Below are 15,501 nucleotides of genomic sequence, written 5' to 3'. Positions count from 1 at the left end.
TGAGTAAACAGCTCTGCAGACTCAACCATCTGTTCTACCTCATACTCAGACGGGCAGCTGGAGATTTGGGAGCTGTGAGGAAGCAAGTGCGATTGGGGTGACACCTTTGAGGACTGGAGTATTTGTGATGTTGAAGTTGATGTGGAGGGGAGCCCACTTAAAGGAACACTTGATATCCGTTGAATCACCTGCTGCTTTTGTGCCTCATCTGGAATTTGTAGTGATTGGCGTGGCCGTAAGAAAGGGATCTTATCACATTGTCCGCTAAAAGAAGTAGACATTTTAGTTTGGCTGGAAGATGGTGTTTCTTCTGCAGATGTTACTGTTGCTTTAACACCTACCCCACGGACACAACCTTTTTTCCCCTTCCCAACACGCCTATTCCCCTTTCCACCAGCAGCAGGTCTTTTTCCACTCATTTTGGTGGTTAACTAATTCACAACTCTGGAGTTGTTTGCACAAAAAAACAATGGATGGTAACCGAGCAGAGCTGAGTGGCCAAACTGTGGTATTAGGCCAAAACTATTGACTGGGTTAGATGCAGAAAAAAATTATATTCAATTTGCAACCTGATGGAGGTCAGTATAGATGGACTAATAGAACAAGTCCCACACACAGCTAGAAGCCCAAATATTTTTTCAGAGGTAGATGCAGAAAAAAATTGTATTCAGTTTGCAACCTGATGGAGGTCAGTATAGATGGACTAATAGAACAAGTCCCACACACAGCTAGAAGCCCAAATATTTTTTCAGAGGTAGATGCAGAAAAAAATTATATTCAGTTTGCAACCTGATGGAGGTCAGTATAGATGGACTAATAGAACAAGTCCCACACACTGCTAGAAGGCCAAATATTTTTTCAGAGCTAGATGCAGAAAAAAATGATATTCAGTTTGCAACCTAATGGAGGTCAGTATAGATGGACTAATAGAACAAGTCCAACACACTGCTAGAAGGCCAAATATTTTTCCAGAGCTAGATGCAGAAAAAAATTATATTCAGTTTGCAACCTGATGGAGGTCAGTATAGATGGACTAATAGAACAAGTCCCACACACAGCTAGAAGCCCAAATATTTTTTCAGAGGTAGATGCAGAAAAAAAATATATTCAGTTTGCAACCTGATGGAGGTCAGTATAGATGGACTAATAGAGAATGTCCCACACACTGCTAGAAGGCCAAATATTTTTTCAGAGCTAGATGCAGACAAAAAATTATTTTTAATTTGCAACCTGATGGAGGTCAGTATAGATGGACTAATAGAGAAAGTTCCACACACTGCTAGAAGGCCAAATATTTTTTCAGAGGTAGATGCAGAAAAAAATTGTATTCAGTTTGCAACCTGATGAAGGTCAGTATAGATGGACTAATAGAACAAGTCCCACAAACAGCTAGAAGCCCAAATATTTTTTCAGCGGTAGATGCAGAAAAAAATTATATTCAGTTTGCAACCTGATGGAGGTCAGTATAGATGGACTAATAGAACAAGTCCCACACACAGCTAGAAGCCCAAATATTTTTTCAGAGGTAGATGCAGAAAAAAAATATATTCAGTTTGCAACCTGATGGAGGTCAGTATAGAAGGACTAATAGAGAAAGTCCCACACACTGCTAGAAGGCCAAATATTTTTTCAGAGCTAGATGCAGACAAAAAATTATTTTTAATTTGCAACCTGATGGAGGTCAGTATAGATGGACTAATAGAGAAAGTCCCACACACTGCTAGAAGGCCAAATATTTTTTCAGAGCTAGATGCAGATAAAAATTATTTTTAATTTGCAACCTGATGGAGGTCAGTATAGATGGACTAATAGAGAAAGTCCCACACACTGCTAGAAGGCCAAATATTTTTTCGGAGCTAGATGCAGATAAAATTTATTTTTAATTTGCAACCTGATGGAGGTCAGTATAGATGGACTAATAGAGAAAGTCCCACACACTGCTAGAAGGCCAAATATTTTTTCAGAGCTAGATGCAGAAAAAAATTATATTCAGTTTGCATCCTGATGGAGGTCAGTATAGATGGACTAATAGAACAAGTCCCACACACTGCTAGAAGCCCAAATATTTTTTCAGAGCTAGATGCAGAAAAAATTATATTCAATTTGCAACCTGATGGAGGTCAGTATAGATGGACTAATAGAATGATGCTATGCCCAAAAGATTTTACTTCACTAGGTGCAGTAAAAAAATTGGTATTCTATACACAGGTGGTATATCTTGCAACACAGATAGGCTACTCCACTGACTAACACACTCTGCAATAGGCCAAAAAGGATTAGCTTTGCTAGATTCAGCCAAATGCTGTGAAAAAAACTTGCACAGCACTGGCACAGACCTGCCTGGCAAAAACTGATAGGAACTGATGTAACCTAGTCCTGAAAAGGACTGCAATTACAATTAGTCTTTACTCCCACAACCTATCTATTTAAGAGCACAGACCTGCCTGATAAAAGTCGTAGGAAATGCTGTAACCTAGTCCTTAAAAGGACTGCAATCACAACTATTCCCTACTCCCAAGCTATCTGTAGATTTGTGCGAAAATTGGCTTGAAATTAACAAGGTATAGCGCACACAGCAACAGCGGTGCCGTCTAACACGCAGCTGCAGCAGTGAGAAAATGGTGGCGACGGGGAAAATGGTTTGGTCTTATAGGGCAAGGACATGTGACATACACTGCCAATGACACATGCCCTTGCTTGTGTGAAAAAAAGCACTTCGCTCCGTGTGTGCGCTGCTGATAGGCTGACAGATTGCACCTCCCCACTGTAAATGCGGGAAAGAGAAAAAAAAATGGAGATCTTCGTTATTCCTGCAGAGATCCATCCCCTGCCCCTCCCCCCGCCCTGCTGTACACTCAAACTGCGTATTAACATTAATTTTCATCATTACTGAGAAAAAATCCAGTTATGATTTTGGTGCACGAACAGTTATCGAACATAACCTCGAACAGCCGAATTTTTCTCAAATCGTTCGTGTTCGCTGAACGGCTCGAACACCGCCCAAAACAGCTCGAATTTGAGATTGGCGAACAGTTCGAGTCGAACAACGCTCATCTCTAATCATTAACACAAAAACAGAAAAAAAAAGTAGTTACTTACCGGTAACGGGATTTCTCAGAGCTAGTGTTGAGCCACCCCCGTAGTGTTCGGGTTCGGTTCGGTTCGTCGAACACCGGGATGTTCGAGGAACTGTTCGTCGAACTGTTCGTCGAACACCTTAGAACACCGTCGAACACCGTTAAAACCAATGGCAGGCAAACAAAAACACATAGAAACACATAGAAAACACCTGCAAAGGTGTCCAAAAGCGGACAAACTGCTCAGAAGACACTCTCTTTAAAAAAGCCGGCCGGCAAATTCAGCAGCGGCATACACCGGTACCCGACAATTTAGACAAGAAGGAATAGAGCATCACACATAGATTAGATAGATAGAAACATGTCAGTCACACATATAAGAAGCACAGTGACAGTGTTGGTTACTGCACTTGTCATTTAGTGTAAAGGATTTATTAACAAAATATTAGTGTTTTCATGCACCGTCTCTTTAAAAAAGCCGGCCGGCAATTCAGCATCTGTACCCGACAATTTAGAACAGAAAGAATAGAGCTTCACACATAGATTAGATAGATAGAAACATGTCAGTCACATATATAATAAGTACAGTGAGAGTGTTGCTTACTGTACTTGTCATTTAGTGTAAAGGATTTATTTAAAAAAATAATAGTGTTTTCATGCACTGTCTCTTTAAAAAAGCCGGCCGGCAATTCAGCAGCGGTACCCGACAATTTAGAACAGAAAGATAGAGCATCACACATAGATTAGATAGATAGAAACATGTCAGTCACATATATATGAAGTACAGTGATAGTGTTGGTTACTGTACTTGTCATTTAGTATTAAAATAAAGGATTTATTATTAAAAAAATTGGCGTGGGGTTCCCCTTAATTTTAGGCTCTAGCGGAGGTTAAGCAGACGGCTGGGGCAGATGTTTGAAGCCTGGGAAGGGGGTAATACCCACGGAGCTTCTCAGGCTACTAATATCAGCCCCCAGCTGAATACATAGCCTTTACTAGCTATTAAAATGGGGGACCCCCCCAAAAAAATGACGTGGGGTCCCCCCTAATTTAATAGCTAGCAAAGGCTAGGCAGACAGCTGGGGGCTGATATTAATAGCCCAGGAAGGGAGCCATGAATATTGGCCCCCTCCCAGGCTAGAAACACCAGCCGTCAGCCGCCCCAGAAATGGCGCATTCATAGGATGCGCCAATTCTGGCACTTAGCCTCGCTCTTCCACGCTGCCCTGGTGCGGTGGCAGGGAGTAATAGGGTTGGGGTTGATGTCAGCTTATAATGCCAGCTGACATCAAGCCCAGGTTAGTAATGGAGAGGCGTCTATAAGACACCCCCATTACTAACCCCATAGTCAAAGTTAAAAAAAACACAAACACCCAGAATAAAGTCCTTTAATTGAAATAAAGACACAATCCTTTATTGTTCTAAATTAAACCATACTTACCATCACGCCCATTCCAGCTGAAGCCAACGATCTCCTGCAATAAAAGAAAAATAATAAAGCAACCTCATCCTTACCTTTCCATGGTTCCCACGACAGCTTCAGCTCTGCTACATCGAGATGACAGGCTGGACCGCAGCAGAACGCTGCCATCCAGCCTGTCATCCCGCAGACACTGAGAAGCGCAGGCATGCTTGCGCTCCTCACTGTCTCGCTGTGACGGCATCCAGATGAGCCGAGGTCATGTCCAATGAACTCGGCTCACCTCATGCACGTCACTGACAGCGTGGGAAAATTCTCACGCTGAAGCGCTGATTGCAGGAGAATTTTCCCACGCTGTCAGTGACGTGCAGGAGGTGAGCTGAGTTCATTGGACATGAGCTCACCTCATGCACATCACTGACAGCGTGGGAGAATTCTCCTGCACTCAGCACTTCAGCGTGAGAATTTTCCCACGCTGTCAGTGACGTGCATGAGGTGAGCCGAGTTCATTGGACATGACCTTGGCTCATCTGGATGCCGTCACAGCGAGACAGTGAGGAGCGCAAGCATGCCTGCGCTTCTCAGTGTCTGCGGGATGACAGACTGGATGGCAGCGTTCTGCTGCGGTCCAGCCAGTCATCTCGATGTAGCAGAGCTGAAGCTGTCGTGGGAACCATGGAAAGGTAAGGATGAGGTTGGTTTATTATTTTTCTTTTATTGCAGGAGATCGTTGGCTTCAGCTGGAATGGGTGTGATGGTAAGTATGGTTTAATTTAGAACAATAAAGAATTGTGTCTTTATTTCAATTAAAGGACTTTATTCTGGGTGTTGTGTTTTTTTTAAATACTTTACTAGAAATTCATGGCGGTCATGTCTAATACTGGCGTGACCCCATGAATTTTGGGCTTGGGGCCAGCTGATAATACCAAGCTGGCCCTAACCCCTTTATTACCCAGTGAGCCACCGCACCAGGGCCCTGGATGAGTTGGGTACAGCGCCAGAAGATGGCGCTTCTATGAACGCGCCATTTTCCGGGGTGGCTGCGGACTGCAATTTGTAGCGGGGGGGGGGGCCCAGAAAGCTTGGGCCTCCCTGCGCTGCAGATTCCAGCCCCCAGCTGCCTAGTTGTACCTGGCTGGACACAAAAATAGGGCGAAGCCCCACGTACTTTTTTTTTAATTATTTCATGAAATTCATGAAATAATTAAGAAAAAAAGGCCTTCCCTATATTGTTGTGTCCGGCCAGGTACAAATAGGCAGCTGGTGGTTGGGGGCAGCCCGTTCCTGCCTGCTGTACCTGGCTGGACACAAATATAGTGCGAAGCCCCACTTCAATTTTTTTTAATTATTTCATGAAATTCATGAAATAATTAAGAAAAAAAGGGCTTCCCTATATTGTTGTGTCCGGCCAGGTACAAATAGCCAGCTGGTGGATGGGGGCAGCCCGTTCCTGCCTGCTGTACCTGGCTGGACACAAATATAGTGCGAAGCCCCACTACAATTTTTTTAAATTATTTCAGGAAATTCATGAAATAATTTAAAAAAAATTGACGTGGGGCTTCGCACTATATTTGTGTTCAGACAGGTACAGCAGGCAGGAACGGGCTGCCCCCAACCACCAGCTGCCTATTTGTACCTGGCCGGACACAACAGTATAGGGAAGCCCTTTTTTTCTTAATTATTTCATGAAATAATTTAAAGAAAATTGACGTGGGGCTTCGCCCTGTTTTTGTGTCCAACCAGGTACAACTAGGCAGCTGGGGGCTGGAATCCACAGCGCAGGGAGGCCCAAGCTTTCTGGGCCACCCCCGCTGCAAATTGCAGTCCGCAGCCACCCCGGAAAATGACGCGTTCATAGAAGCGCCATCTTCTGGCGCTGTACCCAACTCATCCAGGGCCCTGATGCGGTGGCTCACTGGGTAATAAAGGGGTTAGGGCCAGCTTGGCATTATCAGCTGGCCCTAAGCCCGAAATTCATGGGGTCACGCCAATATTAGACATGACCACCATGAATTTCTAGTAAAGTATTTAAAAAAAACACAACACCCAGAAAAAAGTCCTTTAATTGAAATAAACACACAATTCTTTATTGTTCTAAATTAAACCATACTTACCATCACGCCCATTCCAGCTGAAGCCAACGATCTCCTGAAATAAAAGAAAAATAATAAAGCAACATCATCCTTACCTTTCCATGGTTCCCATGACAGCTTCAGCTCTGCTACATCGAGATGACAGGCTGGACCGCAGCAGAACGCTGCCATCCAGCCTGTCATCCCGCAGACACTGAGAAGCGCAGGCTTGCTTGCGCTCCACAGTGTCTCTCTGTGAGGGCATCCAGATGAGCCGAGTTTATGTCCAATGAACTCGGCTCACCTCATGCACGTCACTGACAGCGTGGGAAAATTCTCCTGCACTCAGCGCTTCAGCGTGGGAGAATTCTCACACTGAAGCGCTGAGTGCAGGAGAATTCTCCCACGCTGTCAGTGACGTGCAGGAGGTGAGCTGAGTTCATTGGACATGAGCTCACCTTATGCACGTCACTGACAGCGTGGGAAAATTCTCCTGCACTCAGCGCTTCAGCGTGGGAGAATTCTCACGCTGAAGCGCTGAGTGCAGGAGAATTCTCCCACGCTGTCAGTGACGTGCAGGAGGTGAGCTGAGTTCATTGGACATGAGCTCACCTTATGCACGTCACTGACAGCGTGGGAGAATTCTCCTGCACTCACCGCTTCAGCGTGAGAATTTTCCCACGCTGTCAGTGACGTGCATGAGGTGAGCCGAGTTCATTGGACATGAACTCGGCTCATCTGGATGTCGTCACAGAGAGACGCTGAGCAGCGCAAGCAAGCCTGCGCTTCTCAGTGTCTGCGGGATGAGAGGCTGGTTGGCAGCGTTCTGCTGCGGTCCAGCCTGTCATCTCGATGTAGCAGAGCTGAAGCTGTCGTGGGAACCATGGAAAGGTAAGGATGAGGTTGCTTTGTTATTTTTCTTTTATTGCAGGAGATCGTTGGCTTCAGCTGGAATGGGCGTGACGGTAAGTATGGTTTAATTTAGAACAATAAAGGATTGTGTCTTTATTTCAATTAAAGGACTTTATTCTGGGTGTTTGTGTTTTTTTTAACTTTGACTATGGGGTTAGTAATGGGGGTGTCTTATAGACGCCTCTCCATTACTAACCTGGGCTTGATGTCAGCTGGCATTATAAGCTGACATCAACCCCAACCCTATTACCCCCTGCCACCGCACCAGGGCAGCGTGGAAGAGCGAGGCTAAGTGCCAGAATTGGCGCATCCTATGAATGCGCCATTTCTGGGGCGGCTGACGGCTGGTGTTTCTAGCCTGGGAGGGGGCCAATATTCATGGCTCCCTTCCTGGGCTATTAATATCAGCCCCCAGCTGTCTGCCTAGCCTTTGCTAGCTATTAAATTAGGGGGGACCCCACGTCATTTTTTTTGGGGGGTCCCCCATTTTAATAGCTAGTAAAGGCTATGTATTCAGCTGGGGGCTGATATTAGTAGCCTGGGAAGCTCCGTGGGTATTACCCCCTTCCCAGGCTTCAAACATCTGCCCCAGCCGTCTGCTTAACCTCCGCTAGAGCCTAAAATTAAGGGGAACCCCACGCCAATTTTTTTAATAATAAATCCTTTATTTTAATACTAAATGACAAGTACAGTAACCAACACTATCACTGTACTTCATATATATGTGACTGATATGTTTCTATCTATCTAATCTATGTGTGAAGCTCTATTCTGTCTGTTATAAATTGTCAGGTACCGCTGCTGAATTGCCGGCCGGCTTTTTTAAAGAGACGGTGCATGAAAACACTATTATTTTTTTTGATAAATCCTTTACGCTAAATGACAAGTACAGTAAGCAACACTGTCACTGTACTTCGTATATATGTGGCTGACATGTTTCTATCTATCTAATCTATGTGTGAAGCTCTATTCTGTCTGTTATAAATTGTCGGGTACCGCTGCTGAATTGCCGGCCGGCTTTTTTAAAGAGACGGTGCATGAAAACACTATTATTTTTTTTGATAAATCCTTTACGCTAAATGACAAGTACAGTAAGCAGCACTTTCACTGTACTTCGTATATATGTGGCTGACATGTTTATATCTATCTAATCTATGTGTGAAGCTCTATTCTTTCGGTTCTAAATTGTCGGGTACCGGTGTATGCCGCTGCTGAATTGCCGGCTTTTCATGTTTCACTGTTGGCACTGTTCCCATCGATTTGGGCAATCACTGTAATGCCACAACCACCATGGCTGTGGCATTACAGTGAGTGGCAGACAATCCCTGCATGATTGGTGCTCTAAATAGCGCCAGACATGCAGGACACGCTTTTGGTGCATGAACAGTTATCGAACATAACCTCGAACAGCCGAATTTTTTGCAAATCGTTCGGGTTCGTCGAACAACTCGAACACCGCCCAAAACAGCTCGAATTTGAGATTGGCGAACAGTTCTAGTCGAACACCGCTCATCTCTACTCAGAGCCCATGACGGAACCATGGAGAGAGGGGATCCGCCCTTCAAGGACAGGAAACCTACAGATAAAAAGGGCAGCACCTCTCTCTCGCATCAGTTGTTTACAGAGCACAGAGAGGACCCCCAGGTTAGTAACACAAATTTTAACATTTTTAAGGAGCTTACCAGACACACCCTGTGACTAAACATAGGTAATAAATAAATGTGTACACCCATGCGTGAAGGGAGGGAATGTACGGGTGCCATCATGGGCTCTGAGAAATCCTGTTACCGGTAAGTAACAACGTCTTTCTCCTTCCTCCATGACGGCACCACGGAGAGAATTGCAGAGAAGTGTCATTTAGGGAGGGACCACCCCTTCCAGAACCCTTCTACCAAAGGTAAGGTCCGAAGAAGATGTTAGATCCAGCCGGTAGTGCTTAAAGAATGTAGAAGGGGAAGACCAGGTCGCAGCTCTACATATCTGTTCAATTGAATACCGGCTTTCTCCACCCATTAGGCTGCCACTGCCCTAGTCGAATGAGCCTTTAAATCTTCCGGGGCTGTCTCCCCACTTGAGGAGTATGCCAGGGAGATGGCGTCCCTTATCCACCTTGCCAGTGTGCCCTTGGAAGCTTTCTGTCCCTTCCGAGGTCCCTGGAAGCACAGAAAGAGAGACCTGTTATTCCTATACTCCCGTGTGGCCTCTAAGTACTGGATAATGCACCTTCTGACGTCTAAGGTGTGTAGGTCTTCTTTCCCCCTGTTTTTAGGATTTCAGCAAAAGGAAGGGAGGGTGACCTCCTGCGATCTGTGGAAGTGTGATCCCACCTTAGGAAGGTATGCTGGGTCAGTCCTAAGTGTCACCCTGTCCTCTAGAATTTGCGTAAAGGGGGGCCTGCTGATAAGGCTTGTATGTTGCTAACTCTACGTGCCAATGTGAGGGCTACTAGGAGAGACGTCTTAAGAGATAGGACTTTTAGAGATGCATTCGCTAAAGGTTCAAAGGGATGTTTGGTTAGGGCTAAAAGAACTATATTTAAGTCCCAAGGAGGAGTATTCCAGGAGGGGATGGGCCTAGACCTGTGTGATGCCTTGATGAACCTAGAAATCCACCTATTTCTGGCCAGGTCGCAGTTGTATAGGGCTCCAAGTGCCACAACCTGAACCTTTAGAGTGCTTGTGGCCAGACCCCGCACCAACTCCTTTTGCAGAAACTCTAAGATGGAAGCAATGGGGGCCTCCCCTAGTACCTTCCATGGAATTGAGAAGGCATCTAATGCCACTGGGTTCCCCTTTGGGTTGATTGAGCAGAATATGTCCACTTTTTTGTTCTGCCAGTTGGTGAATAGGTCTATGGAAGGGTTCCCCCAAAACTCTGTGATTTGGTTGAATTACAATTGATTCAGCTCCCATTCGCCCTGTCTCAGATGGGTCCTGCTCAGAAAGTCTGCTGTGATATTTTCTGTTCCTTTTATGTGGAGTGCAGACAGGGACTCTAGATTGTTCTCTGCTACCTGGAGGATGGATTTTGCCACCTGTAGTAGAGAATGGGGCTGGGTCCCCCCCCTGGCGGTATGCCGCTACTACCCTGTTGTCTGAAAAAACTCTTACATGGTGTCCCCATTGGGTGTTTAGGAATTTTGAGAGAGCGAGTTTTACTGCCAGAAGTTCCTTCATGTTGGAAGATACCCCTTCCAAATCCTCTGACCAGACCCCCTGAGCTATTTGGTCATTTAGGTGAGCCCTTCACCCCTGAGGCTTGAATCTGTAGTTAGGACCTGCGACACTGAGATTGTCCATGGAACGCCTCGGGTTAAATTGTCCACCTCCCTCCACCATGTTAGGGAAAGCAAGCTTTTTGATGACAAAATTAGACGACCTTCTAAGTGCCCTTTTAGTGACTTTTCTGCCCCCAAGATTTCCAATTGCAAGTCCCTGGTGTGCAACTGAGCCCAGTGAACCCCTGGGATGCAGGCAGTCATGCAACCTAGCAACCTAGAAGGGACATTGCTCCCCGCAGAGTCATAGAGGGATGGTCTTTCACATGAGATATCCGGGCTATCATATTCTGGATTTTCCCTGCCGGGAGATGGCATTCCTGATTCCTCGAATCTAATAGGATACCTAGATACTCTTGTACTTGATCCGGCTCCAACCTGTACTTTTTTAGGTTCAGAAGCCAGCCTAAATTCGTCAAGGAACCCATGACCCTTGCCAGATGGTTCTTGCAATGGTTGAACGAGTTGCCTATTATTAGCAGATCGTCCAGGTACAGGGTGATCAGGATGTTTTGCTCCCTCAGATGGGCCATTACCTCTGCCACTATTTTTGTGAAAACCCTTGGGGCTATCACTAGACCGAAGGGAAGGGCCGTATATAGGTAGTGTTTGACTATACCTTTTAGCAATATCGCTACTCTCAGGAATTTCTGGTAGTCTCTGTGTATGGGGACGTGATAATAGGCGTCCTTGAGATCCAGGACAGCCATAAAACAGTCTGGGAACAACAATTTCACTGATGATTTTATTGACTCCATCTTGAAGGATTGCACGTTTAGAAATTTGTTAAATTTTTTCAGGTTTACAATTGTCCTGAATGTCCCATCTGTTTTTTTCCTGAGGAACAGAGGGGAGTAGAATCCTTCGCCTTCCTCCTGTGCAGGGACTTCCTGAAGGACTGCTTTCCCTATTAGGCCTAGAATTGTTCTAGTGCTAGTTGTTCTACCCCTGATGACCTCATGGGGGTTATGACGAAGTTTGGATGGGGAATGGAGTGAAACTGGAATTTTAGTCCTGTTTTTATCGCTCGATATTTTTTCCCACGCTGGAAGGAAATGAGGCTGACTCTCATTGGGCGGGTTTTCCTGTTGTCGCTGGGGGGCCTGTTAAACATAAACCCTTTGGCCTTTTTCCTCCTATCCTCCCACCTATCCTGGTCTTCGGGGAGTTTTCGGCGCATAAATTTCCTGCTCCGAAAGAACTTCCTGTATGAAGTACCGGAGAGGACCGGGAAGAGTTTCTTGTTATCCCCGACTTTGCCAAGGATATCATCCAGAGTAGATCCGAATAGGAACTCACCCTTGCAAGGAATGGAACACAGCCTAGATTTTGTTTGGTGATCACCCAGCCAGCATTTAAGCCAGAGGGCCCGCCTGGCTGCGTTAGAAAAACTCACAGCCCTGGCTGCCAGCTTGATGGAATCAGCTGATGCATCAGCCAAAAAAGTTGCTGCGCCCTTCATTACTGGAATGGAGCCTAGTATGTTATACCTTGACGTTTTGTTTTTAAGTTGCACTTCTAGCTGATCTAGCCAGACCATTAAAGATCTGGCTGTGCATGTGGCTGCCACTGCGGGTTTTAACCCTCCTCCTGCCGCTTCCCAAGTTCCTTTCAGAAAGGAGTCTGCTTTTTGTCCATTGGGTCTTTTAGCACCCCCATGTCTTCAAATGGCAGGGAAAATGTTTTAGAGGCTTTAGCTATCTAACTTTGGCGCCTTCCCCTAGAAGGAGCATACCGGGTCTTCGAAGGGGTATTTTCTCTTAGGTGACAACAAGCCCTTCCTTTCCGGCTTTTTCCATTCCCTCTTAATAAGGGAGTGGACTTTATCATTAAGAGGGAAAGATCTCCTTTTCTTTTGTTCCAGGCCACTAAACATCATATCCTGGACTGATTTTTTAGGGCGTGGATCTACCAACCCCATAGTGGACCTAACTGCCTTAATTAAATTATCCGTACCCTCTATAGGGAAACAGCTACGACCCCCACCCTCAGAAGATGACGAGGATGAAGATAAGCAGGACGAATCTAAGTCTACCACCTCTCCGTCCAAACTGCTAGATCCTGATACAGGGGATAGGTTCCTGTTTTTTTCTCGTTTCTTCCCCCCCTTCTGTAGGGACTTGAAGGTATCCTCAACCTGGGATTTAATCAGGGATCTGAGCTCTGAGGCGAACTTAGGGGTCTCCTCGCAGATTGTTTGTTCAATGCATGAGTTGCATAGTCTTTTTTGCCATGTGGTGGGCAGATCCTCTGCGCAAAGTGCGCAGGTCCTGTGTTTGGACTTGCCCATACTCTTCCTTCCCTGATGAGAGAAGAAAAGAGAGGGGGGGTCCCAAGTTACAAGTGAGCTTTCACGAAGATCACTTACTGTCCCGTTGTAAGAGGGAATACTGGATTTGAAGAGGAACCTGTTCCAATAGCTGGGATCTTTCCTCGAGGTTGATGCCACGCTGTAGTCCTAGTCGCGTTGCGAAGACCTGCCAGACCGCCAGATTCCACCATCACCTTGGCTGTGTTAGCGGTCACTGGGGGGTCCTTTCGTACGCTTCCCATGTTGTGGAGGTGGTGGTGAGTGGGGGTGCAGGGACTGTACCTCCTGTGGCTCCTGCTCACTCATAGCCAAAAAGGTACCAGAGTGTGCCAGGAAGCACTTCCCTTGTGCATTTGACTCGCCCCCTGGGCCGTGGGGCACTCGGGACTGGACTTCAGGGCAACGCTGGGAGTAGTAGTGGCGACCCGGTCCCGTGGCTCAGGGTGGTCAGACCAGTGGTAGTCAATGATGTGTTTTAGGTAATGTCCGACTACGCCACCCGTGGATTGCGGTCAGGGAGGACCGCCGCTGCAAGGCAGACCACTGAGGCTGGTGTTGGGGATGCAGCAGGGATAGTGTTACTCCCCACGGGAAGAGTGCAGCCCCAGGGCAGTGTAGAGGATGGTGGGGATGATGGTGTAGAGAGTCCCAGTGTCGTTAGTGCTGGAGGAGCAAGGAGTACATAGACAACGTACTGCAGTCCAATGTCTTTTACTCACAGTTCATATGCTCCGGGTCACTTCAGTGCCAGCAGTGACCAACCAAGCCGTGCAGTGTCCACCAGGTGAGGGACTCGGTCAACCTCCAGACACTTCAGGAGTATGGTTCAGAGCTCCTTCCTATCCTTCCTTCGGCTCGTGCCCCGCCAGTGACCAAGCTTTTGTCCAGCTCCCGCGGGTCTATGCGGGCAAACGTGGGCCCCGTTTCCCGCTACCCTATATAGTATGCCTTCCTTGCAAGGTTTAGCAAGGGGTCGCACCAAGTGATGGTCGCGACCTCCGATTCTTGGCTGAAGATTATTAGCTTCCACCAAATTGGGATCCGGTACCCTCTTCTTGCCTGACCCGTCACCCGATTCACGTTGGTCCTTAGGGTTCCTTCCACCTTCTTGTTCCTGAGCCCTTCTGTTTCTTAGCCACTTCTTTCCCTTTCCTGTTCCTTCTCTTCTCCTCTGTTCCTTCTCCTCTCAGGCCCCGGCCTTTTCTCTAGGCCTGCCTCTGAGCAGAGCTCCTACAGAGCCTCTGCTCCCTGTCTTCTTCTCTGACTGAACAGACTGACTGCTCTAAGAAGGTGCCCACCTTTTATACCTCCCCAAGAACATGAGCCCAGGTGACCAGCAACCAATGAGCTCCTCCCTACGCTCAGGAACCGTCCCCTCCTGCTCCTACATCACCGGGTTTTCCTCCCCACTCCCCACTCCAGCCAGGGACATAGTCTGTCGTGCCTGCATTACTATCTAAATGGGAGCACCGTTGAGCTGTCCCTCGGAAATGGGGTGTGTGTGCTGCATGCAGCTACCTGAGCCCTGGTCCATACTCCATCCTTACCCGGGAGTGGAATATCACACCTCTGGCAGAGGTGCAATACCTCTGTAGCGACCGAGCCCTCGGGGTGCTACACATTCCCGGCAATTTAACCCCTATAGGGCTCCGCGCCCTCACCTGGCTTGTCCACCTGTGCACCTTCCAGCATGGGGGACGCCCCCCACAGGAGAGTCCATCCCTCCCCCCAATGCTTTCTTTTGCTGGGCATCCCGGTTCCCGCGCGTTCAAGCGCGCCGCTCCCAGAGGGCACCGTGGCGCGCGTCACTTCTGGTATGCGCACACGCCTAGGCCGCCGACACCCAGTGGTGCACTGCGGCTCGCATCAGAGGGAAGGCGTCAGCGAGCCCAGACACGCTGACCCCCCAGACAGGCGTTCGGCGCGCGTGCTTCCGCAATGACCCCCGGAAGCCCAGGTATGCACACTCACTGACCTGGGCCCCGGAAGCTCAGGCATACTCACCACCTGGGCCCCGACACCACTGGAGAATGCGGCGGCTCTGGTCTCCTCCTGCGCTGCATCTCCCTGCCACCCTAGAGGCCCACTGACCCCAGCGGTGGTGCTACAGGACACCGCACCAGCCGAGGCAGGGAACCCCAACTGCCTGAACCAGTCTGGCCGGGCCTGGTAAGTCCATCTTCTATCTTTCTTTCTGTTTCCTTTCTTTCTTTCCTTCTTCTTTCTGTAGGTCCCCGTCAAGGACAGGAAACCAACTGATGCGGGAGAGAGGTGCCGCCCTTTTTATCTGTAGGTTTCCTGTCCTTGAAGGGCGGATCCCCTCTCTCCGTGGTGCCGTCATGGGGGAAGGAGAAAACAAGGTTACAATGGGCTAAGGAAACGCAATCATGGATTGCGGATGACTGGATGAAAGTCATATTCAGTGATGAATC

This window comes from Phyllobates terribilis, unplaced genomic scaffold (assembly GCF_046119375.1).
Source record: "Phyllobates terribilis strain yellow unplaced genomic scaffold, ASM4611937v1 Scaffold_4__5_contigs__length_816908805, whole genome shotgun sequence".
NCBI classification, from domain to species: Eukaryota; Metazoa; Chordata; class Amphibia; order Anura; family Dendrobatidae; genus Phyllobates; species Phyllobates terribilis.
The sequence above is the reverse complement of the archived record's forward strand: the minus strand, read 5'-3'. Positions refer to the sequence as shown.